This window comes from Enhydra lutris, unplaced genomic scaffold (genome assembly GCF_002288905.1).
Source record: "Enhydra lutris kenyoni isolate GAN:26980312 unplaced genomic scaffold, ASM228890v2 scaffoldscaffold16, whole genome shotgun sequence".
Classification (NCBI taxonomy): Eukaryota; Metazoa; Chordata; class Mammalia; order Carnivora; family Mustelidae; genus Enhydra; species Enhydra lutris.
In genome coordinates, this window is record NW_019154100.1 from 17,410,565 (window position 1) to 17,433,075 (window position 22,511).

General features: G+C 37.3%; 1 protein-coding gene across 1 annotated transcript in view; it reads right to left on the reverse strand.

The window, feature by feature from the left end:
• Positions 1-6,120: 6,120 nt before the first annotated feature.
• LOC111147336 (isoprenoid synthase domain containing) overlaps positions 6,121-22,511 on the reverse strand; it is a 323,058-nt gene continuing 306,667 nt past the window's right edge. The window contains exons 12-13 of the mRNA XM_022503328.1: positions 19,528-19,535; positions 6,121-6,133 (exon numbers count right to left, since the gene is read on the reverse strand). The gene's annotated coding sequence lies outside the window, so the exon portion shown is untranslated. The remainder of the gene's footprint in view (positions 6,134-19,527; positions 19,536-22,511) is intronic.

Genomic DNA, 22,511 nt, shown 5'->3' on the forward strand with positions numbered 1-22,511 from the left:
TTTATCAGGATTCTGAATCATATCCAAGGTCAAAAGTAGCCAGTAGAGCTGAGGTGTAATCCCATCTTTTGTTTCCAGAACTAGCGTTCTGGAATGTCGATTACACCATCATGCTGGAAGAGTCTTTGGTTTTGCTTGGTTTTTGAAATCCAGACTCTAGAACTGTCATTTCAAACATGTCTTCCCTACATCCTAAGACCGGCAAAGGAGAAAATTCTATTTACCTCAATAATTCATAGTTTTAAAAAAAAAGAAAAAAGAATTGTGCAACTGAATATTTTTCCTTTTTCAAAAGTGAATCTTTCCCATGACTAAAGTATTAATCCACTATTCTCTAAATTCTGCCTCTACTACTATTATCTAAAAAGCTTAATTCTTTCCTCAATCTTTTTTCAAATGAAAGAAGAATTTTCCTTAATCTTATCACAGCAATCATCTTTTTTCCTAATTTCTAAACCAAGAAAGTATTTTGCTAAAAGTCGAGGTCTATGAGTACAAATACATAAATAGATTCTGTTTTAAAACATTTGAAAAGCACTAAGTGTGTTTAATTAAAGTCTTCTATCTAAGGGCTTGCCTTGTTTTGTCATTTTTACTTGAGGAGACCTCTGTGAAGATTGAGATCATAAAAATGGCTCTCGGAAATCACGTAGCAGGCAACTGACATTTCCAGTGATATGCATAATTCAGAATAATCCTCATAATATCAACACAGATGTTTCTCTTTTTCATTAACTATAGTATCTTCAAATTTGATACTGAAACACCAAATAAATGTCAGCCCCCCTTTGTTGTTGATAAAGAGAACACTGGATTGTGAAGCAGCACTCAAATTCATATATTACAACCCTGTTTATTGTTTCAACAGAGGAATTTGAGCACAAAGTGTGTGGGAAGAATATTTATCTTATTTTTATAGATCAGAAAGCTGATGCATAGAGATTAAGTTATATTTATGAGGTCAATGAAAATATCAACAGAACTGTGATGAGCCAAATCTGCATTCCACAAAGAAGTCTAAAAATAAATTAGATTCCTCAGTGATATGTAACTAGCATTTTAAACATTGTGTAGAATTATTCATATACCCATGCATTTCATTTCGGCTATAATTTAGGCTATCAACATTTTACTAGATTCACAGGAAATTCCCAGCACAGTTTGCCAATTGATATTAGAGCATAAAGTCCAAAGGAGTCATATAGATATATGACTTTTACATGTATGCATTTCATATATATATATGAATATATATATTCGTTATATACATAATATATATATTTCATACCTATATTTCTTTTTTAATTTATAGGATGTATATTTATAAGATGCACGGTATCACCTGTGCTAAATAAACCTAAAAGCACTGACTTTGCTTTTCGATGGGGACAAGACTGCAAAAATATAAAATTTCACACTTTTTGGCTTCATTCTAACAGCCGTTTTCTTGCCAATTTAATAAGGCTATTAATTGACCTGGATGCAAATTTCAGTGTAGCTATATTTCTTTTGGGATGTTTGGTGTCTTTCTTGTACTAATGCAGATTATTAATGATTTCATAAAGGTTTGATTTGTCCTTTTGGACACTCATATTAATAATCCCCACCTCGTACTGAATATATATAAAATAGTTAGCTACGTTTTGGGGAAAGCAAATAGCAATCTCTACCCATTAGCAACTCCAAAACTAAGAAAAAAGCTCCTGATGAGGCATATGAGCATTGCCCGATGATTATCTTGAAAATTCTTTCTGAAATTTCATATTTGAATTAAATTTAAGAAATTAACATTTGCAGCATCTTTTACTCACACACACAAACAGAAAAAGTGGGAGAGAGAGAGAGCGAGGGAGAGAGAGAGGAGATTGAGAAATAAGCAAATAAACCAAAAATAAGGATTTTGCAGACCAGTCTCAGACGGATGCTTCAGACTTTTTAGTCCAACTGCCATTTCTCTGGTTGCATACGATGTGTTGTGTGTGAAAACAATCACACATAAACAGGAATTTGAGCTCCACAACACTTTACTTTCTCTTCCTCTCCCCTCCCTTCTCAATGTCCTTTTACTTCCTCATCTGCCAAATCAAACGCTCAATCAGGAGCAATAGCCTACAATTAGCTTTTTCAATTAAAATGTAGAGTTCAAAGTTGACTCCAGAGTGAGTAATTGCTTTTGAAAACCACAACCAGCAGGCAGCTGCCAGATTAGTACAACAGTTTATTTAACCTCAAAACATCTGATCAATTTTATTATCTCAGCAGAAGGGAGATATCCTGGAGAGCAGGGTTTAAAATATACTACTCATCCTAGATGTCTGCAAGAAAATAAAAATTCTTCAGCACTATAAATATGCTTTTGCCATCACCTTGCTGAGAAAACAAACTCAAATCACACTTTCTTCATTGGAAAGTCAATAGAAATGAAGAAACTGAACGCAAAAGCTTCGTGACATCACTGGGGTGGGAGTCTGGGGAAAGGGGCCAGGAACAATCCACAAAATTACAAGGTTTAAAAACATTCAAACATCCGGCTCATGATATTTAGAGTTTTTAATTCATCCAGAAAGAAGATACAGAAAGGGCTGCCAACTTCACCAAAACAAAGAATATCACGTTTCCAGAATCCTGATTTGGCTGCCTCCACACTGCCAAACTTATTATTCAGAAATCTGCTCTTAAGTCTTGAGAGACCAAGGGAACTGAAATCTTCCTATTACACAAATGGGCTGACCAGCCTTCAGGGCTCCTGCCTTGCCCAGCAAGACCAGGACACACAACATGACCTTTTTACCTCCCGCCAGACAACGGCCTCAGGATTTCTCCCACTTCTTGCCGACCCTTCTATCCCTTTCCATCAGGCCTTCCCTACACATCTTTGGATTCCGTCTCCACCACTAATTCTGCAAGCCCACCGGAACCTACCCCGCAAAATGGGTTGTGTTGATTATTTCACTATCCTCATCCTTTTCAAATAGGCAATATTGGGTAAGAACGTAGACCTCTTAGCAATCATCCTGGATTTCAGTATCATTTCCACCATTCACTATAGAATAATCTTGAGCCAAGTACTTTACTTCTCTGTGGCCCAGTTCTCTCATCTATAACCTCATGACTTTGTTGTGAACATTGAACAGTTATGTGTTGCCTGGTTATAACCAGGTGTGGCACATTGGAATGCAATGCAAATTTTAGCTTTCCGTTTTTACCATTCACTCCTGATGTAGTCTTTATTTCCCTTTGGCTCTGAACCTTGACTGTTAGACAGTTCTACCCACCACAGGACAGGGTCCCATCTCGTGGAACATCACCTCAGAGAGCTTGGAAGAAGAGTATCAATAGAGCTACCTGGTCTATTCTTGTATCCTGACTTTGGGGTCATGTTCTAACAAAGCTTTAATACAATCACATGTCTCTTATCTTGCTAGCAATTTAACCACCTCAAACAAGTCCCAGGTAGACCCAGAATACAGGTAACCTCCAACTACAGTCATCTCTGAAATATACCATCTTTCCAGCCACAGAAATACAGCTAGATACTAATTTGTGTCACTGCATTTGAGGAATGTGAGTACTGTATCTTTCCTGCCCATTCCACCAACTGTACACTTGAAAAAAAAAAAGAAAAACAAAAACATTCAAAGAACAGAACAATTTAGAAAGTGTTCATAGGAAATCATTGATTTCAACAAAGACATATCGCTATCACCCAAATCATGAAAACATTGTTAAAATGCTTATTCTTTATTTTCTGTCTTTCGTTTATTCCTCAATCTCATTTCACTATTGTTTCTAGAACCATGCCAACATGTTGGGTAGCCTTGAATTCCTAAGAATTTTTGTTTCATACACAATGTTTTGTGGATATTTTAATGTAAAATGGATTGATATATAACTTCCAAATAAACAAATGTTGATTTATACAGATTTTGATTCATTCTCTTAATTAATCATTAATAGTGTTCTTACCATGTATTCATGTTGCTTTATGTACATATAATTTGTTGCTTTTAATTACTAGAGTACTCCAGAGTGTATTATCATGACAGCTTTACCTGACCACTCAATGCTTGTCATTTAAATAACAATATATTAACATCTAATAGTTAATTTCATATTTGATCAACTTGACCTAAAGTCACAGTGATTCTGATAATTTACTGAGGGAATTATTTTCTCCAGTCTTTTACATAAGCATTCCCACCTTAATTATTAAGACAAATTATCCTTTCACTTTCTAGTAAAGATACACTCTGAGAAATAAACACTTCTCGTTTTGAATTCTGACTGTTGGTATCCAACATGCTTTGTTGATTAAAAATAAATGCCGTTCAGAGATACAGAACGATATAAAACATAGACATCTTATAGACTTTGTGGAAATAGGCCATGAATAAAACATAAATAGTAAGTCAGCCATTTTTCAGTATCTATAGCACTTTAATTACAAAAAAAATAGAAATGCACAAGATCCCCAAACTGTTTGTTCAAATCCTACACTGCTGCACTATAATATAACGCAATGTTGGAAATAGTTTAAATGTCTATCGGTAGGAAACTGGAGCCTAAATATGGAATTTTATGAAACTGTAAAAAATGAAGTAGTTCTGTAAGTACTGACACAGAAACATCTTAAAAATACATTGTTAGTGAAAAAAGTATTTTTCATATGATTCCCTTTTTGTAAAAAAAAAAAAAAGAAAGAAAAAAGGAAAGGAAATAAAGGAAATATACATGTTTAATAATGTGTATATATACAGGATTGCATGTATTAGAAAATATCTGGGAAGATTCAAATTCCACAAAGTGAGAGCAAAGTCTAAGAGATGGAGAAAAAAAGTTTACCTTTTAATTTTTGTCCTTAGTACCATTTACATATGTTTGGTTGTTTACAACAAGTATGTATTAATTTCATACTAAACTTTTCTAAACATTTATAAAAACTTTTCTAAACATAAATAAAAGTACAGTGAATAAGCCTGACTTTTGAAGAAAGTTGGGAGATTGATTTTATTTACAAGTGAGGTAATGAGGGAGTCGACCCAGTGACAGCATCATTCAGGCGAATAGAAGCAAATGTATAAAAGGAACAAAAACCAGATCAAGATATCAAGAAGTCACCCTTGCCCCAAATAACTTATTAAAAGGCAATGTAAAGTCAAAATAGCTATTTCCACATTGACATATCACTTAAAAATGGTGGTATTTATTTTTTACTTCAGTGGAAAAAGAAAATTAAAAAATGCAATCTAAATAAAAGTAACAATTTTCAGTGAACCGAGAGGTTAGGGGAAAACTCTCTTTTGGCCATTGATGCTGACAGTAAGGTGAGTGATAAAACCAGATGGACATGTTTTTCTAATAGTTAAGATATTAAGAAGTTAATTTTTTAAATTAAAAAGTATTTCAAATAATACACATATACTATTCCTTTGATGAGAATTACATAAATCCAGTTAAAATGTATTGTACCAATACAAAGTTATTATCATCTTAGTTTTTGATATTTTACTTTTAAGATTATGTTTTAATGTTCAGAGCTTCAAAGAGATTATAAATTATTTTTATTTTTTTCCCAAATATTCAGAAATAAAAAGTTCAAAATATAACTTGGCGATTTGTGTTGAATTTTGACTATATTTCAAATTACTTAGAAAACTGGGAAAAAAGATATTTTAACAGAAATATGAGAAAATAAGATGTAAATGCAGAAACATCCATACAAGAATGGGTAGCACTTTTTATCCCTGAGAAATTTTCATTTTTAATTTTCCTAAGACAAATAGATTTTTCTTAAGTTAAGAATTAAACATTTGATTTTGTTACTGTATAATCAAACAAATCATCCAGTGAAAGAATGTATCTTAAATGTTTGAGAAAGCTATAACGAAGTGGCAGGCTTACAGGTAAATAGTGGAATCATATCCATGGCAAATAAAGTAACAACAAACCTAGAATATTTGCTGAAACATAATCAAATGTAGAATCAAGATGTTTTACATTGATAGGCACAAATAACTGATGTAGATTTTCTGCTCACATGATTTTAAATTCTGAAATTTTCACATATACAATAAAGATACTGATGTTCCATTACTGTACATTGCACTAAATTTTCTTAAGAAAAACATATTTGCTCATCAAAATATTCCATAAGATTTCAATGAGAGAAATAGTAAAAAGAGTGTGAAATAAATTCTAGGTATTGCATTTCAATCTTGCTTTCCCTAATGCTTCGCAGAAAGGCAGCGCCTGGAAGGAAATATTCATGATGTTATACTCCCTCTAGTGGGTATCTTGTAAATGGAAAGTTCAACGCCCTCCAGGCACACTCCAATGCACTCTGGCTTCAGGATTCTCTTGATCCTGAATGGGAAGGGTCTTTGCACATTGTCTAGTCAACAGTTCCTGTAAAGCAGGAACCTTAGAAGCAGCCAGATCATGTTTGATCTAATTTTCACTTCCTCAGGAAACCTACTGCTTCCATCTTGGGGTAACAATACTTAGCAAGTTATGTATATATTGAATGCAAATTCCAGTTTTTGTAACATGTACTTTTGGACTCTAGAAGAAACTGGGAAAAGGGTACCCCCTTTTCCATTTTGCCCATCCTTAAGTATATTTAGAAGATGGTTCACGGTAGCAGCAGATACTAAACAAGTGAAAAACGATAGCATCAAGAAGCCATTTTAAAAGTATATAGTTTCAGGCAGGAGTAACAAAGTAAGAATGTACAATTGATTATAATTGAATCATAAGCAGAAATTGGTTATTTGTTATCATATATTCTCACTGCCTATATCCAATACTGAGTGTTGTACCCAATACCAAACGGTTTATGAAGACAAATATGCCCAATAGATTTTTGTTAATTTGAAGCTTTTGAAAAATGTTCCTTTCACTTTATAGGCAAACATTTCATTAACTTCTCTTGGGTGGAGGATGTAGTGCAACGTATTATTTTTGTTAGTCTACAGTGGTAGAGGAGCTGTGTATAGAACGTAAGAGACCTCGAGGGACTTAGAGCCCCAAGGGTGAAGCAAAAGCATCTGCACGAAGGAGCAGAACGTAGTTACACAGCACAGGGACGCAGAGCACACCTACCCTACATTTGCTCAAATTCATCTCCCCAGTCTCAAGATTTCATACTGAAATTCCCACCATTAGAAGCCCCTTGAGTTGGAAAACCCCTGTTCCTTTACCTCTCTGAGTGAGCACAAAACCTATAACTTAATGTTGTGAAGATGTCGCCCCAGTTTAATGCTTGGGGTCACCAATACTTACTAGTTCCCATTTATACCCTGTAACAGATTAACTTGCTTTTCAGACCGTCTGCTGCTCATGGAAGTGTTTTGGAAAAACGAGGGACAACAGTGAGAATTAGGGCAGGTCTCGGGGTGCAATGTGGAAGAGAAATTTTTGTCAGACACGGCACTCCAATGTAGGATGGAAGAGAGGAATTTAAAGAAATGCAGGAATTCCCAAGGGACATACTTAACAAGTATGGGGCAGTCCAGCTCCACTATCCCTCAGAAAAGGAAGCTCAGCCTTTTTCAAAAACTAAGGATCGCCTACTCCAGAGGAAAATTATAGGATTTTTTTCTATAATAATATTAATTTTATCTACCATAAGTCTCCTGGGAAGCTTACTTTGTAAAATTATGACATAATTGAAAGGATGAAGAGGCAGGCGTGAGGCAGAGCAGAGATACTGGGATACGGACAACTAAATGGTAGCAGACTGTTTGGTAGACCAGACTGTGTGGGCGCGCACTGATGTTTGTACACCCACGCAACCAGACAAGCGCGCTGAGTCGTCTAAGGCAGCAGTTCTCAAAGTGCGGCCTGGGATGTCCCCTACAACATCCACCTGCGGCTCATACAAACACAATTTCCAAAGCGCAATCCAAGACCTATTCAGTCTGAATTTCTAGGGATGTTGTCTGAAAAGCAACATATTTAACAAGATCCCAGCTGATTTTCTGTACAAATACTCAAGTGTAAGAATCTCAGCACCAGAGATTTTAAAAAAGATCTTCACAGGTTCTTACATAGAACTTAGCATTGAAGCAATGGGGATGGAGGAAATAGGTTCTAAGGGGAAAATCATGCATAAACCTTTACAAATACCTTAGAAATTGCCATTTGGATACCAACACGCTCTCTCAATTAGATTTCCCCACTAAGTGGGAAGAGAATTTAGTTTTTCTGACTAAGCACTAGATTACATAATTGTCTTAACATTTGAAGACCATACTGAAAAATATTTACCTTTAAAATCTAGAACTATCTTGGGCTTGGAGAAATTATACTCTGAGAAACACTGGGCAGAACAAAGACCTGATGGGAAAGCGGAAGATTTAGTGTTTTTGTTTGTTTCTTTTGGCTAAGCCAGAGAAAGTACCAATGAACTAAAAAGACAGATTTACTGATTTATTAGTTCATTTAGTCACTGAGCAACAACTATATATAGGTGTTATGTTTAATGACACAATATCAAGATGATGAGTTAAATTAGTGTGATCCTAACTAATGAGAGTTTGTTGTACTTCCAGAAAACGGCATCATGAAAACTTGTAAACTTAGGGTGAGAAACCTCTTAACAGATACTTTATTTTCAATCTAATACTTTAAAATGTGTTAAGAATTTGAGTTAAGAGAAAGAAAACGATAAGGACAACTGTGTGGAGATAAACGGATAGGAGTTTTAATCATTCACAGGTGATAAAAGAAGGAAGTAAACCCATTTTTCTATAGGAATGATCTAATCAGTCACTTTAAAGTGTCATGGCTTTCTGGCCTATTTACTTGATGTTATTTGTTATTTAAATATTTCATAGTTATTGCCAATCTTCTCCTTATAAATCGGGCATAGGATTCTGAATACTCTACTCTAAGGTCCGTTTACACGAATCACTGGGTGTAGGGACTTGACTGTCTTCTCTGTTCCTTGAATACATGTAAACGCATCATTGCCCCCCACACACCTGACAGCCACTATGTCCATCAATAGTATCATATAGACCACAAAATAGTCTTATCGTGCCATTGTCTCACAGAGAAACTTATACAGCATCACTTTCAGTGCATTGCAAAATGTCAGCAGTTTTTGTGGTTTAAAAGCAACAGAAAAAGAAAATCTTCCTAACAAACATCGTGCATCTCCAAAGAAACAGCAATAGTGTGGCCACAGAGATTATAATAAAAAAACACATTCTCTATTCGTAAGGAAGTCAACTATAGGGGCATTGAAAGAGCTATATGAATTTATGTTTTTATTTTCTCAGCACTCTTTCAATCCTAAACCTTGAAGAGTACTGATACAAATTTCTTTTTTGCTACAAGTGCACTTTCAAATGGGAGAGAACATTCTGCTACGTATTTACAAAGAAATACCTCGTGTGTGCTTCAATCCATTTCTATTGACAAATTCTCAATATTCTGATGTCTAAGCCTTCACATTTAATTCTGAATTCTGCACTATAGATCAACTACACTTCCTTCTCAACCCCTTCTATTTATTTCCTCAAAAATCTGTGTGAACTTGAATCACCGAGTACCCTGTGTCTACAGGACCACTGGGCCGTGGCCTCTCCAACATTAGATAAACTGTGGCAACATCACCTGTATTATTTTGAGAATTTGTCCATGTGTCATTTTTTTTTTAAAGATTTTATTCATTTCATTTGACACAAGTAGGCAGAGAGGCAGGCAGAGAGAGAGAGGAGGAAGCAGGCTCCCTGCTGAGCAGAGAGCCCGATGCGGGGCTCAATCCCAGGACCCTGGAATCATGACCCGAGCTGAAAGCAGAGGCTTTAACCCACTGAGCCACCCAGGCGCCCCTCCATGTGTCATTTTTAAAGCAAAGTGATCTATGAACAGACGATATTAGCCTTGGGGAAAATAAAAGAAAGTTTATTTTCTTATATCCTCTACCTATTGCTAGTTCTTTTTGCCATTTGTCTTTTTGTCTCCTACTAGCCCCTTCTTGCCAGCCTGCCACACCAGAGGGCCATGGTTCTTTAATCCTACCTTCATTCCCTGCTCCTTGGGTGAAGGAATGGGTGAGAAGAGCAATTCTTAAGACAAGATAAAGCAGAAGGGAATGGTAAGAATCTGGTATTTTTCTAAAAATTCTGATTAAAAAATTAAATAAAAATTATGATTTAGCACTGTAATTTTCTACCTTGAAAAAACATTATTTTCATAACAAAGACTTCAGAAAGCAAACTTCAACTAAAACTTATTTGTTGGTATATCAGTGCCTCATTGTTGCTGTAATAAATTACCATAAACTTGGTGGGTTAAAACAGCCCAAATGTATTATCTTGTAGTCCTACTGGACAAAATTCTAACATGGATCTCAAAAGGCTAAAATCAAAGCGGTAGCTGGGCTGCATTTCTACAGGTTCCAGGGGCAAATCTATTTCCTTGCCTTTTCCAGCTTCTAAAAGACACCTGGATGTTGTTTTGTGACCCTTCTTTCATTTCACAGCCAGCAGAGATCCGTCTCCCTGACCATCCCTCCATTGTCAAGCCTCCCTTTGACTCCCCCTGGAACTCTCTTCCCACTTTGAAGGACCCTTGTGATTTCTGCCACCAATCCCCCTCCCCCGAAATAGAATGCAGTAGAATCTATTTAGAGTAGTTGACCAACAACCCTAACTTCATTTCCAATCCTAATTGTCCTCTGCCATGTAAGGTAATGTACATACAGGTTGTGGGAATTAGGATGTGGACTTCTGTTGGGACTCTCTAGTGGACCACCACTAGGGAGGGTCGTGGTAACATGGTAATTATTCGTCATCGAAGAGGTCCTCCCTTTAAAGGGAGATGCAAGATGCAATTCAAAGAAGTGGTGGGACCAGGTCAGGAAGACTGGGCAAGTGGTTTAGTGATAGTATTAACTATTCAGGAGGGGGTTTGTTTGGGTAGAAGAGGCAAATACACTTCCGTGGGAGCTTGGATTTTAGCCTTGAGTCTTCAGCACAGGACTTGTGTGCCGTTGTCAAAGCCACTCTGTCTGGAGTGCAGGTCCCTCTCTGAAGTCAACATTTGGATCTGATGGTGCCTGAACCAACTCAAGTAATCTCAAAGTGAAAGTAAGTAAGATAGCTTTGGCTATTTCCAGCCCAGAAGTTTTGTATTTTAAAGAAAATGAAACCTTTAAAATTTGTGTCAGCCACTAATTAGGGGAAGTATTTTTTTTCTTCAAATATCTTGCATGTGAAGCACCCCAGTCCACTATTGAGGCCATGTGTAATATCTGTAGGATGGCGATTCTGAGCTTTTGTCTGGGTTACTTCCTTCATGTTTTTATGGTTACTGGTCCATTCTTCTTCACTTTCTCCTTCTACTAGACTATAAATTTCTCAGAGAGGCATCACAAACGAACAACAGTGGTCACACATGCTCATACCTATAGAAGCCTCGCAGTGAAGACGAGGACCAAGTCTGATCATTAAGGAGTTCTAGGGCTTATGGAAGATGAGAGCATGTGCCCCAGTGAAAAAGGAGTAACTACTCCTCAGACTGGGATCACTTGCCTTGTGTGGGGGTGGGGGAGGGTGGAGTGACCTTCTTGTTAGATAGCTGCATTTTTACAATGAAACGCTACAATTTTCAAACATAGGCAACAATTTCATATTTTAATGTAAATACTAAAAAAACCATACCCATGGGTAAAGTCCAGCTGGAGGGCTTCCAGTGCATGAATTCTGGATTTAATTCCAAATTCTGAGTTTTCTAGTCCTTATAGAGCTCAATGCCATCCAACATCACCCAACATAACAGATATACGTAACAATGTTCTCACATGCTTGGGAGAAAGAACATATCTGTGTACTGAGTAAAGCGTAGGACTATCCAATATTAAAATATGACTTAATTTTTTCAAACATTTCTCCATTTTATTTTTATGATTTCCTATGAATCCAACGCACCTTTAAATAAAACTCCTTCTCTATCAAAGCATAAATCAAGTTCAGAAAACAATTTTGATAGGAGACATGTGTGAGAGGAAAGATTAGGCTTGTGATTTTCATTGTACGATCATTACAGTCATTGCCGAGAGACTGAACATCATAAAACACTGAAGATCATCAAGGGCTGAATCCCATGTTTTGAAGGTCAATGTCAGTAAAATAAGTACAAATACATTTCACAACTTTTCTGACAGAGGAAAGTCTGCAAAACACACACACACACACACACACACACACACACACACACACACTACCGTATATAAGCATGTATGCATGCACAGACAGAGATGTGGACATACTCTGTTTTCCTGCTGAAACAATCAGGGTGCAGGATGGCGGCCAAACAAAAAACGCAAATCCTACCACCAGGTGGAGCTTAGCTTCCATTAAAGCATCAGATCCAGAAAAAGATTTCAAGAGCTTGTTTGAATTACTTGTGCACCTAAAGAAAAGATTGAAGTAAAGGTACACTTTAAAGGAGACTGAGCTTTAAAAGCCCGCTACAAATGCCAGTTATCGAGGACTTTAAGTACTTTTCATAAGAGTGCACAAAGGATTGGGTGCTCAGGGGCCACTCATAAATGATCTGACAACTGACTTCCTTCCTGTCCTTTTCCTTTACCTTGTAGGAGAATGTTGTTAAATTCCTAACCATTTAAGCCCTCTCTGTTAAATAAAAATCACAGACACTATTGTAACAGGACCGAATGAGTAAAATTACAAAAGAGTTTAATTATAAAATTATGCAAAGACTGAAAGTGTTAAGTTACCCATCAGAACATGTTAGATGAAATTAAATTTCAGTGCATAAAGCATCTAATGCAGTGCCCGAAAAAACTGGTAATAAAAGTTACTTCTGCTATAGCTGCAAATGAGACAACCATTTTATGATTAACCCCAGCCAAGTCAAGGTTCTCCACGTCTATGAAAAGCTCACTGTGTGCTCAAAGCATATGTAGGCCTTGGAGAGCAACCAATTACAAACCCAAATATGGTGTTTGTCCTCAAACCAAGGAGAAAAATGCTATACAAATTAATGTAGCTGACTCTGCATGTAAACTGAGTGTTAGGAATTGATATCCTATAAGTCCTCTCTGAATGGAAAGTTCAGGGAAGGTATACTAGTAGAACAGAAAAAGGACTGATAATTGAAGGAAGAATGGGAAATTAATCAACAGAGGATAGGAGCCACGTTCCCGGGGAGAACAAGAACACAAGTCACAGTGACAGCAGCTGTGTGCTCAGAAAGCCCACATGTCTGATTGCACTGCAGGTGCATTTTGGCCTAAAGAGCAGAACTAGACAGGAAATAGAGAGGTGGATTTAGATGATGGGGCCTGGTGAAGAACAAAGGGTGGGTGTGCTTGCTAGAGAAGCAGGCAGAACATTCCTGAAGATTGTGGGTCAGTAATGCAGAGTGAGGAGAGCATCATTTATGTGGCTGACTGAAGGGAAAGAAAATCTGAGAGGTTTACTCAGTATTAAGTCTGTTTGCCTGCCAAACTTCTACACCTGTTACCAACATTTACTGTTCTAGATTCAAGGAAAATAGAAGTGTGTGAAACACGTCCTCTACTTTTAAGTTGTCTAGTGGTAAAATACTGTAAGTTCTGTAATGGCCAGAAAGGAACTATGTAAATATAGATGCAGAGGTAATGATTAAAATGTGTATAAAAAAAAATAACAGAACAGAGAAGGTCAGGCAGTAACAATGTGTTAAAATGTGCAAGGCAAAAGAACTGTGTTACCAGGACATGGTAAGAGGTTTGCTGGTGCGTGTGGCATGTAAGGCATGAGTAGCTTATAGTAATAAGGGCAGAAACTGAAATGATGGCAGAAATGGAGACATGAGCCTAGATTTAATGGATAATTCAAAGAAAGACACAGAGTTGCATAGGAACACTGTGGAACAAGGTTAAACAACACAGCCCAAAACTCCCAAAGAGGGAGAAGAGGGAGCACTAGTAATATTGACAAGAAGTGAATATGGGGAACAAATCAAACTTGAGAAGGAAAAAGAACCTTCGTTTTTTATTAAGTTTAACTTCATAGTAACAAATCCAAGAGTAAACATTTTGGGTAAGCGATTGGCAATATGACCAACTTCACATGATATTCGTTGGGTGGGGGAGGGGGGTTCAGGACAGACCAGACAACGACGCTGAAATAAGTAGCAGTCGTCATTGGCAACGCTCTTTTAATACCTACTATATGGAAGCCGGGATTACTTGAGTAATTCATTTGTATGTTGTTCTTTGTGCTTTTTCCTCCCACTTATATTTAGAGCTTGTACCCTGGCTTTATTCTTGCTGCAGGGAGTTTGGAAAGGGGGAAGGCAGAAGAACCCAAAATTACAGGTTCTGCTGTTCTGGTGTAAAAACCAAATTCCATTAGACTTACTAATGATCCCTAGGTAATGGGAACAGAGGAAGGACTTTGAGGCAGGAAGAGAAAGAGATCTAGAGATCAGGAAGGTGGTGATGGGACCCAGGCTGGGGTTGTACTGTTGGCCCTGTGAGGACAGTGGGGACTGAGAGCAGAGGACCAGAGCGGCAGTTATGATGCTCTGATGTTTCTTGAGACCCATGGATTTCCTATATCCCTGATGTGAGAGGCACCTGCAGGATGCCTGAAGTCAACTTTTAGTCTAACCCCATAGGCTGAAGTCTTGAAATCAGAGCTAAGTTGATTTTTTAAAAAAAATAGGTATTTTTAGACACATGAATTTATGAGTTGAGATCCGACACATTACAGAGGCTCCAATGGATTCTTAGAGATCACGTGATCTAGGTGTTCCATCTCTCTTGCTAAACAAGACTATACATTTCTCAAGGGTTTATATCCCAACAGATAAAGGCTCAATTAAAGAGTGTTGATACTGTTGAGAGACTGAAATTAAATTTCATGCCTAAAGGGGACCTTAGCAGGTTTCTGTTACATTTGATGAAAACTGGCATTAACCAGATAGTAAAAACTTAATGCTTAGCCTTAAGGAGATTACATCTTAAAAGTGGACAGAGATGTATAAAGGGAACATTTCAATTAAATATGTAATCAGTAAGTGAAGGTATCTACTGGTACTATGTAAGGACTGTTAAGAGACAATGTGATGCCTTACATGAAAGGTTGGGGAGAAATTAAGTAGGATCCTAAGTCAAATCTTAATAACAAAGGCCATAATGAAACAAAGGATCTTCCACCTCAAATGTCCAAGGTTTCTCTCCTCTGAACTCCTATCAACACGAAATATACCACTTACTTCCCTTTACCATATTCTCCATTGTCATAATTTTCATTTGTTTTTCTCACCTTTCAAGAGAAAATGCCATGGAGAATAGGAATCCTATTTTATTTTCTTGCAGAATTCCCACAGGACCTGGAGGTCTTGAACATAAGAGACACTCCGTAACTTGGGATTTGGTCTCCTGTGTAGTTCTCATCTTACTCACCAGGAGAAACACATCTGTTGCTAATGACTAACTCTGCCAGTTGGCCTGAGGCCCACAGAAGAAATCAAAATGAAAACTGGAACACAACTCATTAAGTAGATTCTCTACAGTTTTTATCACCATATCTATTATTAGTCATTTTTTAGTGTCGTTTACAACATCTCTTATAGTTACTGATAACTTTTCAATCCTATTAATGAGAAGTGTGGAGGAAACTGAAAAAATGTCAGATCTTGGTACCGGCCACGCAACCTGTGAATTGTGTGATCTTAGGAACCTCACTGGCCTGTAGAAGCCTCAAGCTCTTCTGTTGTGAGCTAATTGAGCTCTCATGACAAGTATGTCAGATATGCAAAAAACTATTAGGAAAAGATTAAAATGCAACTTAATGGTAACTATTGAATAAGCAACTCTTTTGCTCTAATAAAGATGACAGAGATTCTATAAAGAAAAAAAGGCAGAGTCCTTCTTTTACATACTTCACCCTTACTTGGTGTCATTTTTCAAAATGGTCTTCTCTAATTTATTCAAGTCTCATAAACTATCTCTCCCAGTAAGGTAGGAGAGATTTTTGGAGAAAAAAAAAAAAAAAAGATCATTTTCTTAGTGTTGCAAGTTTTGGCTAGGACTCAAAAAATCCAGACTTCAAAAAATGTATCAATCTTCACACTATTTTCTGGTTAATGTGTTGGCCACATGACCATGTGTCTTGAAGAGAGGGGATGAGCATGCTGTCACCCACTTGGGAGAGTGTCTCATCTTGAGATATGACATAAGCCAGGTCCTTCAAGTGGGGGTGCAGTAGAGGGTAAGCACTGCTTGCTCTCTGGTCCAGAAGTAAAGGAGTCCAAACCTTCAGCAACATAGTGTTTCTGAGAGTGAGCCAAGGGGAGGCAGGCCAGATGGGAGTGACAAACCTACCTCTGCTTTTCACTCATGGCAGAACATATCCATGCAGCAACAGAAAGATGACTGCAATTTTAGGGAGCGTCCGGCCTCTATCTTCTTGAATCGCTCCTTGATCTAGCTCTCTAAGGGTAAGGGTAAGAGTGAGGTATAAGTGAGGTGTAAGAATGTCCAAGATTGATACCCTGACTGCAAGGACAGTCCCTCCTCTGGGGCCGCAGTGGGACACACAGGGAGAGCCAAGACGAGGGGTGGCAGAGCCCAGAGCGGCTGTCTCATGAGCGTCACTAGTAAGAGAGGTTATAGCATGGCGACACAGTGAAAAATAAAGAGTAAAAGAAACGAAGGGACTTTTTTCTAGAGCTTTCATGAAATTGCAGGGAGGATACTATGAGTCAGGTTGGCCACTGGTTGAAACAACACGAGTTCATTTTAACAAGGTGGGTTTAAAAAACGAGTGTAGAGGCGCTTGGATGTCGTTAAGCGTCTGCCTTCGGCTCAGGTCACGATCCCGTGGTCCTAGGATTGAGCCCAGTATTGGGTATTGGGTTCCCTGCTCAGTGGGGAGCCTGCTTCTCCCTCTCCCTCTTTCTGCTGCCCCCTACTTGTGCTCTGTCTCTCTCTCTCTCTCTGTCAAATAAAGTCTTTAAAAAAAAAAAAAAGAGTGTAAAATCACTTGACATCAGAGGCTAGGTCAAGTCTCCATTACTAAATTTATACAATTACTTAAAAATTGTGTTGAATCTGCATTGCCAATTGGTATTGCTAATAATGCAAATTACTATGTACAAATATGTATTTATTATATATGAGGAGGTACAATATATTTTCTCTATTTTCCCTATTTGAGACACACTTTGCTAAATCAGTGACAGTGATCTCTATAAGTTTTTACACATGCATACAAAACACGAGGTCACTGTACAATTATTTTAAAACAATTCTTATTAAAAAAATGGACATGAAAAAAACATATCTACATTTTTTTCTCTTTCTCTACATTCTCAGTCTCCACATATATGTCCATACACACACACACACACACACACACACACACACACACAGAGTACACAGGATATCAAAGAAATTAATGAAGATATCGTAATGGCAATAAAACTTTTAACAGCTTAAAGGAAACTAAAATTAAGAGGAAGTTTTACATTTAAGTTTTATTTATGGGTCAAAGGAAATAAAGAGACCACAATTTTCAATTCATATGTTGAGAAAGATAGTTGGAAAAGAGAATATATCAAAAAAACACTAGAGGAAAAATCCCCAATCTACCAAACTGCTATTCACCGCAGTCACAGATCTATGCAGATGAGTAGCATTACTAATTATTAGTGATAAAGATAAACAATTTACATATTATATATTTTATATGTTAAAATAATATCAAGCAGTAGCCTCAGAGTTGAAAGTTTGTTGCTATTAAGGAACTAAAAGTGAGTGAAAGAAAAATGAATTCTATTTAGGCAACATACATACATTTGGGGAAAAGTAGTGGTATGCATAACCCCATGATTAACCAAATCTTTTAATACCCATTAAGATTCCCAAGTTAAAGCCAAGAATATGTGGTCTATAACTGCTCGTCCTGGCTGTCTCATGAAAACATACTGCACCGATCTTCAGTTCCTGATTCATGGTAGAACTTACGGATATTCCCACTGGGATACTCAAAATTCTTAATTTGTTTACACATTTTGGCTTCTTTCCAGATTTTATGTGAACAGTAACTGATCCAAGAAACAAACAGGCGGAAATGTCTTTGAATAGCATTCTTTTACTATCAGGTCATACATACCTCCATTCAGTATAACAGGGAACTGAATTCCTGAACTGGGCAGTTCAATAATACATTTTTAACACTCAGGGGGGATTAAAGAGAATGATTTCCTATTCAAACAAGAAAAGAAAAAGGAACTATGAACTTAACAGGGTCTTAAAAACACACACAGGATGGAAGAGAAATTCCTTCAAACTATTGAAAAAATTAGTAACATGCAGATTTTATCATCCATTTCCTTCTCCGCAAAGGGATGTTTTGTTACCCACTTAGACCGAAGAGCTTGCCTTCAACCAAATTAAGGGCGCAGTTGTAAAGAATAAGAAAGGGGAAAAAAAGAAAAACCTCACATACCAACAAACCAAACAATTTCAATAGCCCATTTTATAATGAGGTCGAACAAAGAACAAAATGGATAGCTCCAAAATGGCAAAACTCCAGACAGTTAATCTTCAAGATGCTTTGCCAAACCTTATCCAAATAACCCAATTATTACAGTCTACGGACTAGTGGAAATTCTTACAAAATTGGCTTCCTTGTGGAACCTCAAATCATGTCTCCACTCAGGTCAAAAATTCACTAGGAATGCCTTGGTGAAGTTTTTGCCTCTGGGCTCAACTGTAATTTTGCAAAATGGAAAATGAGGGAATGCATCCAGGTAAAATTCTGGATGTGGATTTATAACATTTTTATTTTTTTTTTAAACTGTAAGTAAAGAACAACCGTTTCTAGTCATAATCTAATTCCCTGAAAAACTGTCCTCAAGAGTCAGAAATTCTGCGTTCCCAAACCCAGTTTGGCCTTCAGCGTGCTGGGCCACCGAGCGTTCCTTAAACTCTGCACGTGCCTTTTTGCAACTGTCATGTCACAAGGTTGATCCAGACCTACCTCACAGAGACCCTGCAGGGTTAATGAAGGCTAAATTGGGAGAAAGAAATGCATTTGACAAGTCAGGCTTTATCTATGCTGCTAAAGAAACCCAGATGTTGTAACAACCGCTCCGGTTATCTGGTAGCATCCTCAACCAAGGAGAGAACGAATTTACATAATGCATGTCAGCTGTGAAGACATTTTTAAAAATCAAAGATTCCAGGATTTCAGATGGTAAGAGAAAACAATCTGGCTCCTCTCAGGTCTAGCTCATTGCACTGGACAGCATTCTCCCCCATATCTTCCCACTGAGCAAAAATTGTGATATATGCTTTGGACTGTCTAATGGAAGGGGAAGGCTTCGTACTTTTGTCATGCCCAGGCATTTTTCTAGAATTTCCTTTCTCCCATAAACACGAAGAATGGATTTCTACTTCTCTCTTCACACTGGTTTGTGTTGCTGGGACACAAATGGCTCTACGCAACTCTGGTTCATCAAGGAAGTACTTACTTCTACTTTTTCATCTTACACGTTTGTTACTCAAGTATGTCTGATCATTCACTGCCCAAGGGAACTCTTATAACTTTAGAGCCTACAGAGATGGCACTGATAGCAACTGTGTGTCGCTACCAGTCCTTGTTGATTTCACTGGCCTATACAGATCCAGGGATGTTCCAAAATATGTTTGGGGGTTGCGGGTCGTGATGGGCAAAGGAAAGGAACACTACACAAACAATGAAAGACAGTGGGATGGAGCCTTTTTTTTTTTTTTCCTCTTGCTATTTAAGAAAAAAAAAAAGATATTTGAGATTCCCATCTTCAGGGGTCATTTTTTAAGGGATCTTAGAATAGCATGTTTTGTAATATTGCATTGTGCAGTGTTTAGGAATATAAGCTCTAAAGTGAGATAAGCCTAACTGAATCTCATTTCTCCCACTTGCTGCTTGGGTGAGTCTGAATATGGTTTTTGTTTTTATTTTTGTTTTTTTCTTTTTTGGTTTCTTTTTTTCTTAAATAGAGAATGGTATAGTACCTAGTACACAAAGTTATTACAAAGAAAAAACAAAGATACATGCAAAGCATGAAGAACGGTTTCTAGAACAATAGCAATCATTCAATAAATGTTAGCCACTTTTATTATTATTTTAAGTGCCTGTATTTTAACTCAAAATCATCTTAGGCCTAAGAAAGTTTAAACTCTTTTGTAAATTTTTCTAAAACATTCAGGTCTATTTTTCTCTTTTCCTAAGGAGGTAACCCTTTTTTTTTTTTAGGCTCAAGTGGTTTATAAAACCTATAAAAAAGACTACACCAGCAAAGTCCCCATTAATTTGTAGAGTTCAGAAACTAAAACAAGGAGCAACATTTTAGCTTAAAACCTTATCTCAAGAGAATCATATACACTTCACATGAATAAAAATACCTGAAACCAAACACTTTTAAAAGCTCCAATACCCAAAGTATAAAGAAAAAAATTAATTCAGAAGACTCAATCAATCCATGGAATCACAAAACAGCTGGACAATCTGTATCTCCCCTCCACACTAACCATCCCATGGAAGACCAAGGGAGATCAGACCTTCCAGACCTATGCACCACCTGGTTGTTGCAAAATTCTGTGTAGATTCCTTGTGGAACAGCAGTTTCCCATCTCGTGTCTCTCCCTATCACGCAGGAAGCAAGTCTGGCTGTGCTATTCTATTAACGTTTGTCACCCATCTGCAACATGATACCGTACAGATAAGCAAAAGTACATTATCTAGTTCCCTTTCCCCAGAAGGTTGAGGCTCAGGTATAGGGGCAATCTCCTGTGCATAGTCTTTATTTAGGCTGACTCAGTGACTTCAACAGGCTTAATCATGTGATCAGGTTTGTTGCCAGCTGCATAGTGCTCCCACATCTGTAGATAGAGCCGCTCTAGTTCCATTGTGTATTGTTTGGTGTTGAACAGAGGGCTAGATATTCTCTGCTTCCACACTTTGCCACGAATTTTCTTCAGGTATTCTAGGTCAGTTCCCAGTTTCACAGCTATGTCTTCATATTCTTGTCTATTTTTAGCAATAAGCTCAAGACAACCTAAACAAGTGAGCTGGGAAGCTGCAACTCGAGAAGCAAGAGTCTCTCCTGGCATAGTGACCATGGGTGTTCCTGCCCAGAGAACATCCATCCCTATTTTTCTCTTTCCAAAGGAGGTAACCCTCGGAACCTTCTCATACTTTGGGATCACGACTCTGACCAACAATTCTCCTCATAAGCACTCTGCTTTAAGCAACATGGGCATCTCTGGATACATCCCACGCTCTTAAGGACAAATACGTCATGCACCTACAAAGGGCTTCTCTCCTTGACTACCACTTGGCGTGCAACAAAAAGTTTCAGAACTCAATATTAGCAAAAAACAAGGAGCATTTATTGAGCTCACCTGTCTGGTGGAGGTCACCTCAACTGGCCTAGGGAGCCCTGCTGATCTCAGCTGGGCTTCTTCATCTGTTGGTTGATTTAATAGCTGGAGATCAACTGATTGGGGCTTTTGTTTTCCTTTCGGAGACACTGGGCCGGGTAGGACATGTTTCTCTCGAGGTGGGGGCAAAGCGGAAAGTGGAAAGGAGCAAGCAGCGACATGCAAGGTCTCTCGAGGCTAAGCTCAGTCATGCACAGCCACTTCGGCCTCACCCTACTGGTCAGAGCAGGTTACACGAGGAATCTCAAAGTCAACAACTGCACATACATTCCTCCCATGGAAGCTGAGTGGCGAGAAATAACATTTCTGAACCAGGATTCAATCCACTATGCCCATGCAGACATTGTTACGTGATCACAATACTCTTTTCCACTTGTGACTGATGAGAGCTTTTATATCCTTAACGACCACTGTAACTGCTAGGAAACAGGCTAAATATGAGGGGAAGAAGAAAAAAAATCTAAATGAGACTTCTGATTTTGCAGATTTTTAATATATCCTACAGAATAATAAATCTGATCTTGAATTCTATCTGTAATATAAAACATCACATTGTAATTCTTTTGAGATTACATTATATTTATTTCATTGTAACTGAGTTAGGATAAAATATATATATATATATATATATATATATATATATATATATACACTAAATATCAATGATAATTGCCATTGGATTTTAAAATACCAGTTAGTATTTATTTATCAATCACTAATATTTTGTGTTAGGAAAGAATACACTGAGAATCTTTAATAGTGTGTTACTTTTCACTTTAAAAATGTATACATCTTTTACAATTTTGAAACTAAAAATGTACAAGAATATACATAAATGGTACAATGCCCAAACCATCCACACAGCTGGTTCTAATTCACTAATTTTAAACCATACTAATAAATCCTAAAATTATGTATATTTTTTCATTTATTCTGTTTATTTTTTAATTCAACTTTGAAAATAAGTCTGCTCTTCATCAAAATGGCTGTAACATTTTAATTCAAATATTTATTCTTCCTTGGCCTAATTAGCTTCAACTTTAAAAGGAAATAG